This window comes from Rhagoletis pomonella, unplaced genomic scaffold (genome assembly GCF_013731165.1).
Source record: "Rhagoletis pomonella isolate Grant_MI unplaced genomic scaffold, Rhpom_1.0 Rhpom_scaffold_00011, whole genome shotgun sequence".
Classification (NCBI taxonomy): domain Eukaryota; kingdom Metazoa; phylum Arthropoda; class Insecta; order Diptera; family Tephritidae; genus Rhagoletis; species Rhagoletis pomonella.
In genome coordinates this window covers 18,344,572-18,359,595 of record NW_023458565.1, presented here as the reverse complement: position 1 = coordinate 18,359,595, position 15,024 = coordinate 18,344,572, and the positions used below count along the sequence as shown (strand labels likewise).

At 35.5% G+C, this 15,024-nt stretch overlaps 1 protein-coding gene across 1 annotated transcript in view; it reads right to left on the bottom strand.

Moving 5' to 3' along the window:
- Positions 1 to 15,024, bottom strand: part of LOC118746768 (transmembrane protein 184B-like) — a 798,314-nt gene that overhangs the window by 537,185 nt on the left and 246,105 nt on the right. The window lies entirely within an intron of this gene.

Genomic DNA, 15,024 nt, shown 5'->3' with positions numbered 1-15,024 from the left:
CAGAAATTTTGTGAAAATTTATTACTCTATTACAGTCTGTTTAAAAACGAATAAATTTTAATTTTGTCGTCATTGCATAAGGAAGTAATGGGATTTTTATTCCAGTTTTTTCTTAGTGTTTTAATATTTTGTGAATCATGAATTGCCAATTTTTCATCGATTGTTATTAGTAGTAAGTATGTAGCTTATGAAAAAAAATTATACAAAGAAATTCAAATAGCAATCCTAAAAGTGAAAGCAAATTTCAAAAATGTCTCCGCTTTCACCGTTTCCTCCTCTTTAAAGCAGGAAGCACAAATCTTTTGCAACAAATAGCTCAGCGCCTTAAGGAATGAGTATACCTCGGTTTCAAGAACCAAAGAGTAAAGTGAACAACGTATCCGTAAGTTTTGGGTTAGACCTACAGAACGTAACTCTGTGCCAAATTTGGAGCCATCAGTAAAAATTCTACAATGTATAAATTCGGACTCAGTATTGGAATTAAGCCACAAGGGAACGCATCCTTGTGGTATGTAACGCCTCAGCAAAGTTCGGTTAAGTAATTGTGGGTTAACCAGTGCATCCTGAGCGGTCTCATGAGTTGTTTGCACAAGTGCAAGGCTGGTGATGGTTGCTAAGAAATGTAAGTCCATAGTATTCCTCGAGATCACAAATCCCTTATCTTACCAAAGGCTTGCATGGAGGTATTTGTTTTTGTTCAGCGCGAGAGACTTCCCTAAATGTTTACTATCTAGGACTAATTGTAACCACTTCACTTCGAAACTTATTTGTTTAGGGACTCTATTAAGCGTAAGTGCAACAAAGGCGTTTACCCCTATCAGTGTAATAAGTGCCCTCTTCAAAATTGGGTCGTATTGGCGGAGAGCCAATTTTAACTACACTAAGAGTTGATTACACAGCCACACAAAAAAAGTGTCCTGGTTCGGGGATCAGAACCTCTTTCCTTATGTATTTGGATGCGCTGAATACGAGTCTGATGTCCGTTTGCTCTATCATGTCAGGATTTTTTTCTAACCTCAAAAAAGGTACCTGTCACATTATATCCGCCATGTGTTTGACCTTTTAAAAACTGGACGTACATATACAATTGAAATAGAAAAGATGAGTAAAATCTTATTTCTTGGAAAAGTTCATATAAAATTTGAATGGTAAGAAGTGGCTAATGAATATCCAATATAAAAGGGGAATACAGAAAAGTTAAAAGTAGAGCACTGATGAAGTCAGTGAGTCCTATTTTTACTGCCCAAGTTTTTTAATTAATTTGTATCATTATTAAATTGTAAATAATTGCATTTGGCTGAAAATGTTTTTTAGCCATCTTTTAAAATTTAAATATGTATTATAATCACTTGAAAATTAAAAATTCTTATATCGACCCCTTTGCGCGAAATTATTGTACACACCATTTTTTCGAAATTGACTTTTTGATGCAAATTTTTTCTACGCCCCACAGAGCATTACCTAATAAAATATTTTGGCTAAACACCCTACAGTTATGCCGAAAATTTACTTTATATTTTATCGTATGTACCAATGCATTTTTTTCTTGTGGGCGAAGTTATCGTATGTGTACGGTGACCATATTTATGAGAGCCGAATACGGGACAAAAAATAATTTTTCAGATTTGTTACACAGCAGCTTACAGATCGTAAAGCCTTCTTCATTGATCCTAGATGTAATAGCCCTGAAACAGTATCTTTATAGTAACATAACGAATTTGTAGGATAAATTTCTCGAGATTTTTACCCCGTAAAATTAGTATAATAAAGTGCAATTTTAAGTCTAATTTTTGGCTATGTTTTTTGTTGACGGTCTTCCGCATTTCTTTCATACAAAGTAAATATATTCGACCTTTTTTTTTGAAGAGAAGCAAATGTGCAGCACTTCCCACTCGCACTTTGTAATATGTACTCAATTTTAATGAGTTACAGAACTGCAAACCAAATGTTTTTCTAAAGATTCTAATTAATTGGTTTGAAATTTTGGTAAAACCTTGCAGAATTAATTTTTATAGTTTTTTGCATTATATGGTTTTTGTTAGGAAGAGATTTTTACTTTCATAAAATAAATAATAAACATTAAATAAGCTAAGGAAAAATAGCCAAAACTTAGTAAAATGTCGAGTTCTATTTTAGTCACTGTATGTATTCCTCGATTCGAATCACAGGCTTTCAGATTAGAAATTAGTATCATATATGTACCAACATCACCTAAAACTCGTTCATAGGCATGCAATTTTAATGAGCTGATAAGGCGTCGAAGCAACGAATCCGGGACAAATACAGGACATTAAAAGAAATACAGAACAATTAGCGTTCGGTATAAAATAAATAAATTACCAGGACCATGGGTCACAAAAGAGGACTGTCCCGTATAATACAGGACGGATGGTCACCGTACGTATGGGCCACACATAAGTATTTTTAACGTAGTTACCAAACAATTTTGCCCAGCTCTTAATAACTAAAAGTTTGGATCCAGTTTTTAAATTATCAAAAGTTTAAGTCCAACATCCGAGTTGTCATACAATATATTCAAATTTTCAATATCTGAAAAAATTTACTAGTTACAAATTATTAAACATTTTTAAATCTAACTTTGAAATTACCGAAAATGTATGTCTATATTCTGAATGGCAAAAAATTTCTGTCCAAGTTGATGTCCAAGATTCGAGTGACTATAATAATAATAATAATAATATCCCAACGGTTTTTACCCTCCATTCCCGCCCATCCGCACGAGGGGCGCAGTCCGCATGACGTACGGAACCAGTATTTTCAATTTTTGCGCCGAGTCACGATAGGCAGGAGTTTGTTAAGTGTCGAGATCTAAAACTGTTCAGCTACAGAACTAAATTCATCAGCCGATTTTATGTATTTATTTTAATGATTCACTTATTGAGAGAGGAGAGTATCGCTTTCTTAATGCTGAAAAGCGGATCTGATATATCAAACGTGCTGGAATGAGAGTTAAAATCCTGGCATAAGCAACGGAGTGGGTCGTGCAATTCAAAATTAGTTTTACAAGCTTTCAGAAATAGGGGGCAAAAGTGTCTTGATACCCGGGAGGGAACATTAAGGCTAACTTCGCCAAGAAGAAGTGGACTTGAAATTGAGCCTGTTAGTAATTTAACTATAAACATTGTACCAAGCATTTGCCTGCGGCTGGAAAGTGTAGGAAGATTAATAAGTTTTAATCGGCTCGTATAAGGTGGAAGGTTATATTGAGAATCCCAACGGAAATTTCTTAAAGCAAAAAGTAGGAATTGTTTTTGAATTGATTCTATCTTGTCTGAGTAAATTTGATACCTTGGATTCCAAACCACCGAACCGTGTTCCAGAATTGGCCTAACTAATGTTGTAAACCGGGTTTTAGTGATATAAGGGTCACACAATTTTTTTGACCATCGTTCACAAATGCAAGTACACCTTTAGTCTTGTTGACTGTCACATTAATATGAAAATTAAAATTAAGCTTAGGATCCATTGTGATACCAAGGTCCACAAAATTTTATACCTGTTCCAGGTTATGGTTACCTACTGTATAAGAAGCGGGATGAACAGCTCTTCGCGAGAAGCTCATTACCTTACATTTCTTAAGATTTAGAGGCATAAGATTTACTTGACATCAGTAAGCCATGCTGTCTAAGTCTGATTGTAGCAAAGACCTTTCTTTAATTGAAAGGTACGATTTATAAAGCTTTACATCATCTGCATACATTAAAATTTTGGAAAATTGTTTATCTGTAGAAATATCGTTTATAAAAAGCAAGAACAGAACCGGGCCCAGGTGGCTACCTTGAGGGACTCCTGAAGTAACATCAATGACGTCAGAGATAGTATTTTTAAACATTACCCTTTGTGATCTATCATAGAGGTATGAAGAGATCCAACGTAGAAAATTAGGTGGAAGACCAAGAAGATGAAGTTTGTAGATGAGCAACGAGTGGCACACTTTGTCAAATGCTTTACTGAAATCAGTATATATAACATCAACAGATTTGCTTTCACTAAATGCTTTTGAGATATAGGATGTTAATTCAAGTAAATTTGTAGAAGTTGATTTGCCCTTGCAAAATCCATGTTGACTATATGAAATGCTAGAAGAGATAGAATGCGTCAACTGGTTTGTTATAATTGCTTCAAATAATTTAGGAATTGCAGAAAGCTTAGCTATTCCCCGGTAGTGAGTATACATATGTATGTATTTCCAAATTTTTTTCTAAAAAATTGTGCGCAGTCTTAAAAAGAATTTTATTCGGTTTTTGAAGGACCAAAAATGTATGTGCAATTTCATAATGGCCAAATATTTCTGCTCAAATCTTAAATTGGCAAAATTTTTTTTTTTATGAAAAAAAAATACAAATATTTATACCCATTTTTAAATGGCTAAAAAATATGCCCAGTTAGTGAATGACATAGGCTTGTTTATGAAAAGTTTATGTTTAGTTTTTTATTTAACAAAATTTTAGATGTCTTAAAAAAACATTTTTATACAAAAGCACTTAATGTTGGTTCAGTTATCTCATACTAAATTAAAAATTCCTACACAACTATATTTTCCTTAATTAACTTACAACAAATTTTACCTAAGAGAAGGAATTAAGTGGAACTTTCTTAGCCAAGCGCTTTCAAACGATATTGCAAAAGTAATTTTGCTTTCAACAAAACTCAGCAGCGACTCCCGCAAAAAAACTTTGCCAATATAGACAAAACTTCAAATAACAAACACTTTGTATACATACATACATTACTAAGGAGTCAAAAACAAATGTAAGTATGTACTCACAAGTAAATATTTGGGATCACTCATACGCACTGACTGCCACAGCGACAAGGGAAGAAACTATGTAACTACGAATAAGATATGCAGACGACAAACAACAAAAAGAAAAGAAACTTAAAACGTATTTACTGGCCAAATGGCTAAATTGTAAATTAACTTAAACGAGTCTACGCCACACTGAGTACACTCAACTAAACATGTTTATATAATCTATACGTATGTATGGATATGTATGTGTGTACTTGTGTGCCAGCAAGCCAGGCAGTCAGGCAGCCGACAAGTGGGCGACATCGAGCAGTTGTATAAGTTTGTTGTTACCTTTAAGCCGGTTGTGTGTGTCGCACAAACTTACGAGGACAAAATCATAGCAAAATAATTTTCCAAACTTTTATGCCACTCACACCAAAAAAAAACACAAAAAAAAGCGAAAAAAACAACAAAGCGGCAGAAACTAAAAACAAGCATAACGACAGCAGCAGCAGCACCAACAACAACAACATTATCGCACATAAAACGAATGAAAATTCCAATGTAATACGAACAAATTTGTAACTAAAAGCCAACCAAGGGACCAAAAGCTAAGAGAAAAAAACCTCAAACAGCGCCAATAAACAAATGTGTACGCTGCTAAGCAGACTTGGCAAAATGGCGAAATTCGAGCAGAAGAAAATGAATATAAATAAACTAAGAAAATAGTAAAAAGAATCAAATAAGCAGCAAGATGATGGCGCAGCAACAAAACAGGCGACTATAAAAAACGCCACAGGATACTCACATAATGGCGACAGCATTAAACCACACCGCAACGCAGCGCGACAGACAAGGGGCGACACGAAGGCGATAACATAAAAGTCGCCAGTGTTCAACCGGCAACCTGTGGCAAAGCTGTCGCAAAGTCGTCGCAGACATTAAGGAAAGGCGAGTTTTTGACGGAGGTAGAGCGTTGGGCGGGGTGGGGATGAAGTGATGAGATGCCAAGAAAAGTGAGAAACAAAAAAAAAAAAGGTTTCTTAATATTGAAAAAAAATTTTAGCTGATCACGAAAATAAGTAGTTTAAATAAATGCACGTATCATTCTCTTGCGTAAATAATATTGAGCTAGCAAAAGATTAGTTTTGGTTTAGACAGCAGTCTTGAGAGAACTCATGAATTCTTGTTAAAAACTGAAGGTAGTTTCTCTCAACGAATTTGGTCGAGCAACTTGACTTTTGCTGCCGTTATGACATTGTCAACGAAATCAGGCTACCAGCTACAACAAATAAATAATTTTTCAACTGTCGTTTATTATAATGGGCCGATCGTCTAATTACATTGGGTCACAAATTTTAATTTGGTTTTTGGTCTCCAGACGCCACTATCCAATTTGTATGTAGAATCGCCCGCTGATTCCAAAAATCGAGTTAATTTTTTATTCTATGGATACGTTTTCGGGATATTTTCAATTTACCGTTGTTCAGCTTAAAACAAAAGTTGGTTCCACTTAGTCACTTATATCTCATGAACCAATTTAACAAACTGAAAATGAAATACGAGAAATGAAAGCTAACAAAACTTTCCATCTATACATCACTTTCCGATGGGACTGATAGTTTCTGAAAAATTAATTAATTGTTCTAGTTTTTTTTTTATAAAAGAAAATATAAAAAAAAAATTAAATTTTAACAGGAGAAAAATTAAAAAACTACCAGGTTCTGTGTTAAATTCTTGCAGTTGTGCTAAAGCGTATTCTTTTACAAACAAATTAAGTTACTAATGAAGCAAATCGATGGATAAATAAAGAAGTAATGATTGGTCAAATGACAATGCGCAAAGATTTTTTGTATGTGGCATGAGCAGAAAATAATGTTACTCATACGCCAAGTAGCACACTTTTATGCTCATACTGTTTCATACAAAAAATCTCTGTGCATTACTCATTACATTACCGCTCATTACTTCTTTATTTAACCTTCGATTTTCTTCATTAGTAACTTGATATTTTTTTGTAACAGAACAAGCTTTACACAAAAGCAAAATTTTACACAGAACCTGATATTTCTTAAATTTTTCTTTTGTTGAAAGTGTTTTTTCATATTTCCATAAAAAAAAAAAAAAAATGCTGAAATGACTAATTAATATGTCAGAAACTATCAGACCTATCGAAAAGTAATGTATACAAGATCTATGTAGACTTTTGTTAGCTTTGATTTGCCATATTTCATATTAAGATTGTTAAATTGGTTCGTAAGATATACGTGATTAAGTGTAACCACTATTCGTTTTAAGCTGAATGACAGTAAATTGAAAATGTATTGAAAACTTACCCATAGAATAAAAAATTATGTCGATTTTCGGAATCAGCGAGCCATTCTTTATAGGAATTGGATAGTGACATCTATTGGACATTTTTGCTGTAAACCAGTGTTATTATTTTAAAAAATTTGGCGACTCCAAAAATTCTAAATTATGAAGTGGAACTAACTTTTTATAAGTATTCATATAGGTATTAGGATCGTTTAAAAAGACTATGACCCATTAAAAATAATAGAAACTGCTATCACAAAATGCCATCCTTTATAATTTATTATTACCAGTATGGCTATGCCGCCTGCGGAATGTACAATTTATGAAACTTACAATATGTTTACACGGTAAAAAGTTTATAAAAGGGCAGCTTTGTAAAAATGAGACGGAAACAGAAAAATAAGTCTGGACCCTTTAATTCAACCCTGAAATCAGTACACCTCCTGATAAGGCAGAACGTCTGGTCATCCTACGCGCTGGGCTTGGGATCCGTCCCGCAAAAATCAGCTACATTCGTCCTGGATACAAAAGTACTTAGTATTTATAACTTACCTAAATAGTACCAAAGATATCCCAAAGACTTCCGAAAATTTTGAAACAGCGGAATCCCGAAATTGTTCCCAAAAACTCGATTTCATCCCGAAAATCCCGAAAAGTCTGGAAACATATGCCAAAAAAGTATCGAAAGTCCCGAAATTTAAGAATAAGTCCCGTAGATCTGAAAAGTTCTGTAAGTTCCAAAAAAAAAAATAACACAGATAACCCAAAAAATAAAGAAAAGTTCAGAAAAAACACTTAAACTTCATAAACAATGCCGAAAATGAAAGCATAAAGAATCCGGAAAAAAATCAAAAAAGTCTGGATTTCTTTTCCTGAGCAGTATAATATTTATAAATCCACTAAATAGTATTTTGCACCTTCAAATACTTAATGGAAAAGTATTTGGTATTTAGCATATCCTAAATACTGCAATTACTTAGTACTTAAGAACTCATAAATACCCAGATATATTTCAGGGGTTCAAAACTGGCATTTAGTGCTCACATTTCACTTGGGCCTTAATTTTTCACTTAACTCGGTTATTATTTTTTCCTTTTTAATGAAAGCTAATAAAATATGCAAGATACAAACTACGTACAGGCACCAGTAGTGTTGAAATTCTCAATAAGAAAGGTACTACCATAAGGTACCCCATTTCCACGATCACACCACAGAACAGTTGTATGACCACCTGGACAAAAAACAATAAGCACTGCCCACGCCATAATATTAACTTAGGGGGAACAGAAGGAACATTTTTTCAATACTCGAAACCTTCGGAAGAATATTTCTGAAAACCGAAAAGAGCCTCATCGACTTTGTCTCAGCACGTGTGTAGCACCAGACATCACCATAAAATCATTCATAAAAACGCATTGGTGTTTCTTGACGGGAGATATAATTTTAGATTCTAGACATACGCTCCGTTTGAGGTGCTAATCATTTGACTCGGATCAACAACTTTTAGTAGCAGGCCCGGGCACTAGTTGGGCACATCTACATCTAGTCTGCTAAGGTACGAGTTTAACCTGCTGCAGTAGCCAGTGTGAACCTGAGTTATTATGGTTCGAGTATCCCGAGGCAGCAAAAGCTCTGTCTCGTCCATCTTAGATGGTTTTGTGCCCAGAACCGCATTCACAGGAAGAGCGTCAGTGGAGGCAATACTGACTCTCTGTGAATGCCGTTTATGGCCTGTCGATATGCTGTTAGGTCCTGAGGTTGCTTTGTGAACCTCTGGGCTGACATGGCGAAGGCTCCGTCGCAAGCAGGTGTCTGTTCGGGTGCCCACGTTGGTGACACCCTACAAGGAATTGTTTGCAGAGCATTGGGTAATGCACCCTGACGGGGAGCATTTCAGCCTCGCCGTGTAGATGGTTTTGTTTGTATTTTGGCAAGTCTGTAGCTTCGTCCATTGCGTTCTACTAGTCCCCGGCGACCACACAGGCGCTGCGTAGTTTAGAGCCGGCCGGCCCATTGCCTTGTGACGTCTATGTACTATACTGACAATAGCGGTTGTATGCGAAGGTAACTCTGAGAATTTTCGAACCTGTATACCCTTGGTGTGGATAATTGGCGGAACTTCACAAAGGAGAGAGAGAAGAGATAGCAAAGTTTCTTAATTAAACTCTGCGCTTTCTTAGGCGAAATAGTATTTGCTTGGCTAAAAAAAAAAATATATATGTTAACTATCTACTGAAATATACTAAAGAAAATAAAATTGTTTAGCTTTTACATCGTAACACTTGGCGCCTAATTTTCTGCTCTGAATTTCACTGCGAAAGAAACCGCCAATTTAAGCCAAATTCCGCGCGAATGTATGTTCACAGCCCTTTGCCTAACAGAGCTTGAATAGCTTCAAATAAACTCTAGCACATAGTAACTTTTTGTAGATTCACTTTGGAGAACTTTAAGTAGCCGCCTTGCTATATTACGTTATTACTAGAATTAGAGGTGAACGATGTGCAGTGAAGCGGGCAGCAGGCAGAAGTACTATGTATTTGTGTAAGAACCCAGCGTACGAATGCAAAAAAAATAAAAGAAATTCCAAAAGAAAGCGTCTGTGCCAAACACCAAGAACAAGAACAAAAACCTTGCAAACTTGCCAGAGCTGCCGAAAGTTAGACGGAAGTGGTATTGGCTGTGCAAACTCTACGACTGAACGCCATTTGCTCGCGCCGCAACTCGTATTTTGGCAGCACAAGCAGAAGCAAAAGTTGCAATTGCAGTTTCAAACATATAATTTTCATCGGTTTTTTTTGCCACTTTTCCGACACTTTATTTATTTTATTATTATTATTTCATGCCAAACGTCTATGTGCCGCCATTGATTTGTGCTATTTGCGCGCGCTAACTTTGGGGAAATGCTCGTAAATAGCAGCAACACCCACCAACCAGCCCCGTTTCAAAAATAAAAGAAATCAAATTAAAAAAAAACGCAAAACCTAAATGAAAATCAAACAGAAATAGAAAAGTTGCACTTTAATAAAGTAAAATGTGCAAACATTTCTCTATCGCTGTGGCAAGTGCTGAAAGCGCAGGCGGGTGGGCGGCGGTTTAAACTGTCGACAGTCGGTAGGTCGATAGCCGTTACGTATTTTTACTTTGAAACTCAGCGTGCATACACTCTTTCGCAAAAGTTTCGCCCAGTTGTTGTTGTTGTTGTACTACTTGTAACATTCTTTTCACGTCGTGCAACACTTTGTGGATTGTTGTTGGCGTATAGAGCGATGTGTGTGCGAAAGTTCGCCAGTCTAACTGCAACAGCGCATTGCTCTCTGTTGAGCTGAGAAATTGGCGTCTATTTGGCAGATTTGGTGGCTGTCAGTGACCATTTGCAGTTTCGAAGTTGTGCAAGTGATTTTCTTGATTCTTGTTGTTTTTTTAGTATTGTAATTGTACTTTGGAGAATGTAGCATTGAGAATTTTTTATTTGGCCTGCCACACATATACACTGATTTGTAATAAATTTCTTTAATCTACTCTTTTTATACCCGAGCGTACTCGTGCACAAGGGTATATACATTTTGTTCACATAACGGTTGTTTGTAACAGCCAAAACGAATCGAGATAGATATAGGCAAATGCATACATAAATGCTCAGAATCAATAAAGAAGTCGATTAGGTAGGTTGGTATTGAAAATGGGCGAAATCGCACTATAACCACGCCCACTTCCCATATAACGGTATTTTCGAAAAATGCAAAAACTACGATACTTCAGTAAATATTGGATCCAAATTGTTGAAAATTAGTATGTGAAGTAGAATTTTGGTAAGAAATTCTATTGTTGTGAAATTTTTGATAAATAGGCGTGACCCCGCCCACTTATGTTGAAATGCTGTATCTCAATAGCAATCAATAGAATCTGTTGAAAATACTTGAAATCGGGCAATAACCACGCCCACTTCCCATATAACGGTAATTTACAGAAGCACGAAAACTGCGATAAATTAGTAACTACTGAAGCTAATTGACTCAAAATCGATAATTAGCATAACCACTTAGCAGAAAATTAGATTATTATACATTTTTGAATAACCGGCGTGGCGCCGCCCACTTATGACCTCAAACGTGTACCGCGGTTAACGATTCATCGATTTCTACCAAGCTCGGAGCTTTCAATAACCTTAGTACAGGAAACAAATTCGGTGAACATTTATCAAATCGGACTAAAATTACACCCACTTCCCGTGTAACGATAAATTTTAGACATCCGAAAACTCCGATATTTCAATAACTGAGGACGCAATTTACTCCAAGTTAATAGTTACAACAATCTCTTAACAATAAATAAGACTGCTGTACACTTTAAGGAATTGGGCGTGGCATCGCCCACTTTATGACTACAAGGTGTATCTCAGTGACCACTTTATAGATTTCTATCGAACTTGGTTCAATTATTTCATTAAGTCTAATTCAGCATATTATCGAAAAAGTTTGAATTCGGGAAAAACCCCCCTGCTTATCATGCAAATGTAGTTAAAGAAAGTTGAAACGACGATATTTGATACCTGCGCCGGGTATATAAAGTTCGGTTTCGCCCGAACTTATGCTTCTTTACTTGTTTATATTATATTTGTTGGCTTCTTCCTGTCTTATTTTTGAGTTCAATATTATGTCTGCTAGGTTGTTTGGTCGTAGAGCTTCTTGGGTAAGTAAGGGTGAACTTGAGCTGCAATTAATGCGGCAGTGTTAATTTTTATGAAAAACAATCTGCATACCAGGGTTGTTGCGAATATTCGCGAAAATTGGTAACTGTCTGTAAAATTGTTCCCTTAAGCTCTGTGGAAAATTTCGGTTTTGTTCTGTGGAAGGACATGACTACCTCCCATCCATCCTTTTTCACAAACACGAGATTTTTACTATATTTGTGATCAGAATGTTCTTAAAACTAATAAAAACTTTTAAAGTTGAACTTTTTAACTCTTGGCAAATTATTTTTAAATTCTGTATCAGGATTTATGAATTTTAGTTATAGAACAAAATTTATAATTTAGTATTTTTGTTTTTTGTTAAGGATCATACATAAAAATTTTTCTAAATTTGCTCAATAAATAAAATTTCAAATATAATCTATAATGTTATCTTTTAAAATGTATACTTCAATTACTTCAAATTAATGTTTTTTTTAGACCTAAGTTATGATAGTTCCGGATCCGACATTAATAACGAATGAGCCATTAAATCTCTCACCCTTTTTTTGTATGAGAAAATTCCACATTCCTTATATTCTTATGACTGGCTTCTAAAGCTTCTTCGGACAAACAGAACAGAATAAAATAATAATAAATAATAGAACTCCTAAAACGTGTTTTCAATTTCTGAACCAAACTTCGACTTCCTGTAACGGGGGGCTCCATCCTAATGGAGCGAGTGTATATTGTTTGACCCACTGTATGTCTGGTCCTTACGAAGGGCCACAGCCAGTCAGCCAGTTGGTACGGGTCATGCAATGATTTGATTCGGCCATGAAAGTAGAAACGAGTGACATTTGGGCATTAGTGAGATGGATGTGTGAGATATTTTAAGTTAACAAATAGAAAATCTCTTTTCTAATTTTTATCCTTCAATACATAAATATTTTAAAACTAAACACGTAGATTTACTATGATAGAACTCTTATGTAAGTTGCCACAAAATGGCATAATGGAAAAGACATGCATGCGGTTTGGCCCTTATGAAAAAAGACCAGCTCTAGAATATTGGACCACCTGCCGTTTTGGCCCTAAACTTAAAAATTTTCCTAACAGTGTATTGAAGTTTTCTAATTTGGTATCAAGTTGATCTAAATTATTTAAAAAATCTTGAATATAACTACATTTACAATTAATCTTATTTCTAAGGATACATAGTGAAACTTAACCCATTATTTGTCAACTGTATGTGTTATTTTAACCCTTGTTTGTGTCAGTTCTATTAGTAATAGAAATTACTTTACCTTTAGTTCTAACGACAATACAATTATGTATATTCGGTATGCCTGTAAATCCAGTATGTCCGGCGCTACAAAATGGCGGATTAGATAATTTGTTTACAATCCCCTCCATATGGGCATCAAATGAAAGAGCGTGCCCATAAGACAACAGTATAAGTACTAAGAAAATTCCAAATTTTACAATCCCCTCAATATAGATATCAAATGAGAAAGCTTGATTAGTAGAATATAGTGTACTATGAAAAAATTCCAAACCCAAAATGGCCGCCACCACAAATTGCCGGATTAAATTTTTTACAATCCATTCAATATCTATGGATATCAAACTAAAGGGCTTGACTAGCAGAATACAGTACAATATGAAAAAACTCCAAATTCAAATGGTCGTCACCACAAAATGGCGGAATATATTTTTCCTATCCGCTCAATATGGCTATCAAATTAAAAGGATTGACTAGTATAAAGATGCATTTTACTTCTTATTTTCTAGTGTTGACCAAGAAAAATTAGCCACAATATCTAAATGTAAATTTTACGTCTACGCTGATTTCTTACAAATATACATACATACAAATATGCCTTCCTACCACTTGTCTATGGAATTCAAATAAAGTTAATGTCTCAAGTAGTCAACAAAGCATAAAACAATATCAAGCCACAACCCCAACACATACATACAAGCAATTCCCACCTTTGACCGGCATTTACTTGCGTGGATCAGAGTTTTCAACTTTTGCATTGAGAATGCAGTGACTGCTTGAATAAAGGTATTTATTTACTGCAAATGTGTAAATAAGCTAACACACACATACGTATGCATACATGTATACGTGCATATGTATATATACATATAAGTAAAATCCAGCACATACATATTTAATTTTCTGTCTTTAACTTTGCCAAAGAAGCGCAATAAAAAGCACAGGGCAAAGTAAAGTAAATTTGTATCTGCTTGCATTTCTTAAGTAGAACTTGCGCGGCCACATATTTATACAAACATACATACATATCCATATACTTCTACATGCCTTATAGTATATATTAAGTTTATACATATTTATTAAGTATCTAGCTGCCTCCTCTTCTCGCCCTACTCGCCCCACTCTCCCCACATTTCCAGCTACTTCACTTGAGTTGCATTCTTGATTCGTTGCCGCTGTTGCCGTTGTTACTTGTTCTTTGATTTTTCTCTTAAAAGTCTTGCTACCATTCATGCCATTATTTTGTTATTACACACAGTTATATGCATGTATGTATGCATGCGACTTTATAGTCGTTGCTGCACTTGCGGCCATCTTCGTTGTCTTTCACTAGCTCTTGAAAGACGAACAGCTTCATCGCCGACATCACAAGCGTCACCAGCATCAGCATCAACCGAATTTCCAGCAGCAGCAGCACCATCACTGTCGTCCTTACCGCTTCCGCCTGCGCGCTACTTTACTTGAAAACTTTTACTTTACTACTTTTGTTGTTGCAAAAAAAAAACACAAATAATAAAGGCTGCATTGATGTTGGCGCTGCCGTTAGCGGCAACCAAAAGACAAACTTCTTGCTGCCACTTCCACTTCCTCTTCCTATTGCATTCGTATTTCCATAAACTCAAGCATTTTCTTCGTTTGCCCCTCGCTTACTTAAGAATATTTCCACTCTACTTACACACCTTCCGCCCACTTCACTTGCATTGCCACCAATTTGAATGATTTTCAACTTTTCCTTCGTCTTTGTTGTTTTGGTTAGTTTGTATTAAAAGTTAAGTTGCAGCAGCGCAACAGCAACATTGCAAGTCGTTGGACGATTGAGCGCCTCTGTGTGTGTGCTTGTGTGTGTGTGTGTTCTATACATAAGTAAATAAATGTGATTCCTTTTGTTACTGCTAGCCACTAGCAGCTGCAAAAGTTTTACCTTCTACAATTCCTTTTGATCCTTTTCGAGTTTGGGGAGCAGCCGCACAGAAGCGGTAGCAGCAGCGCTTTCCATCTTCA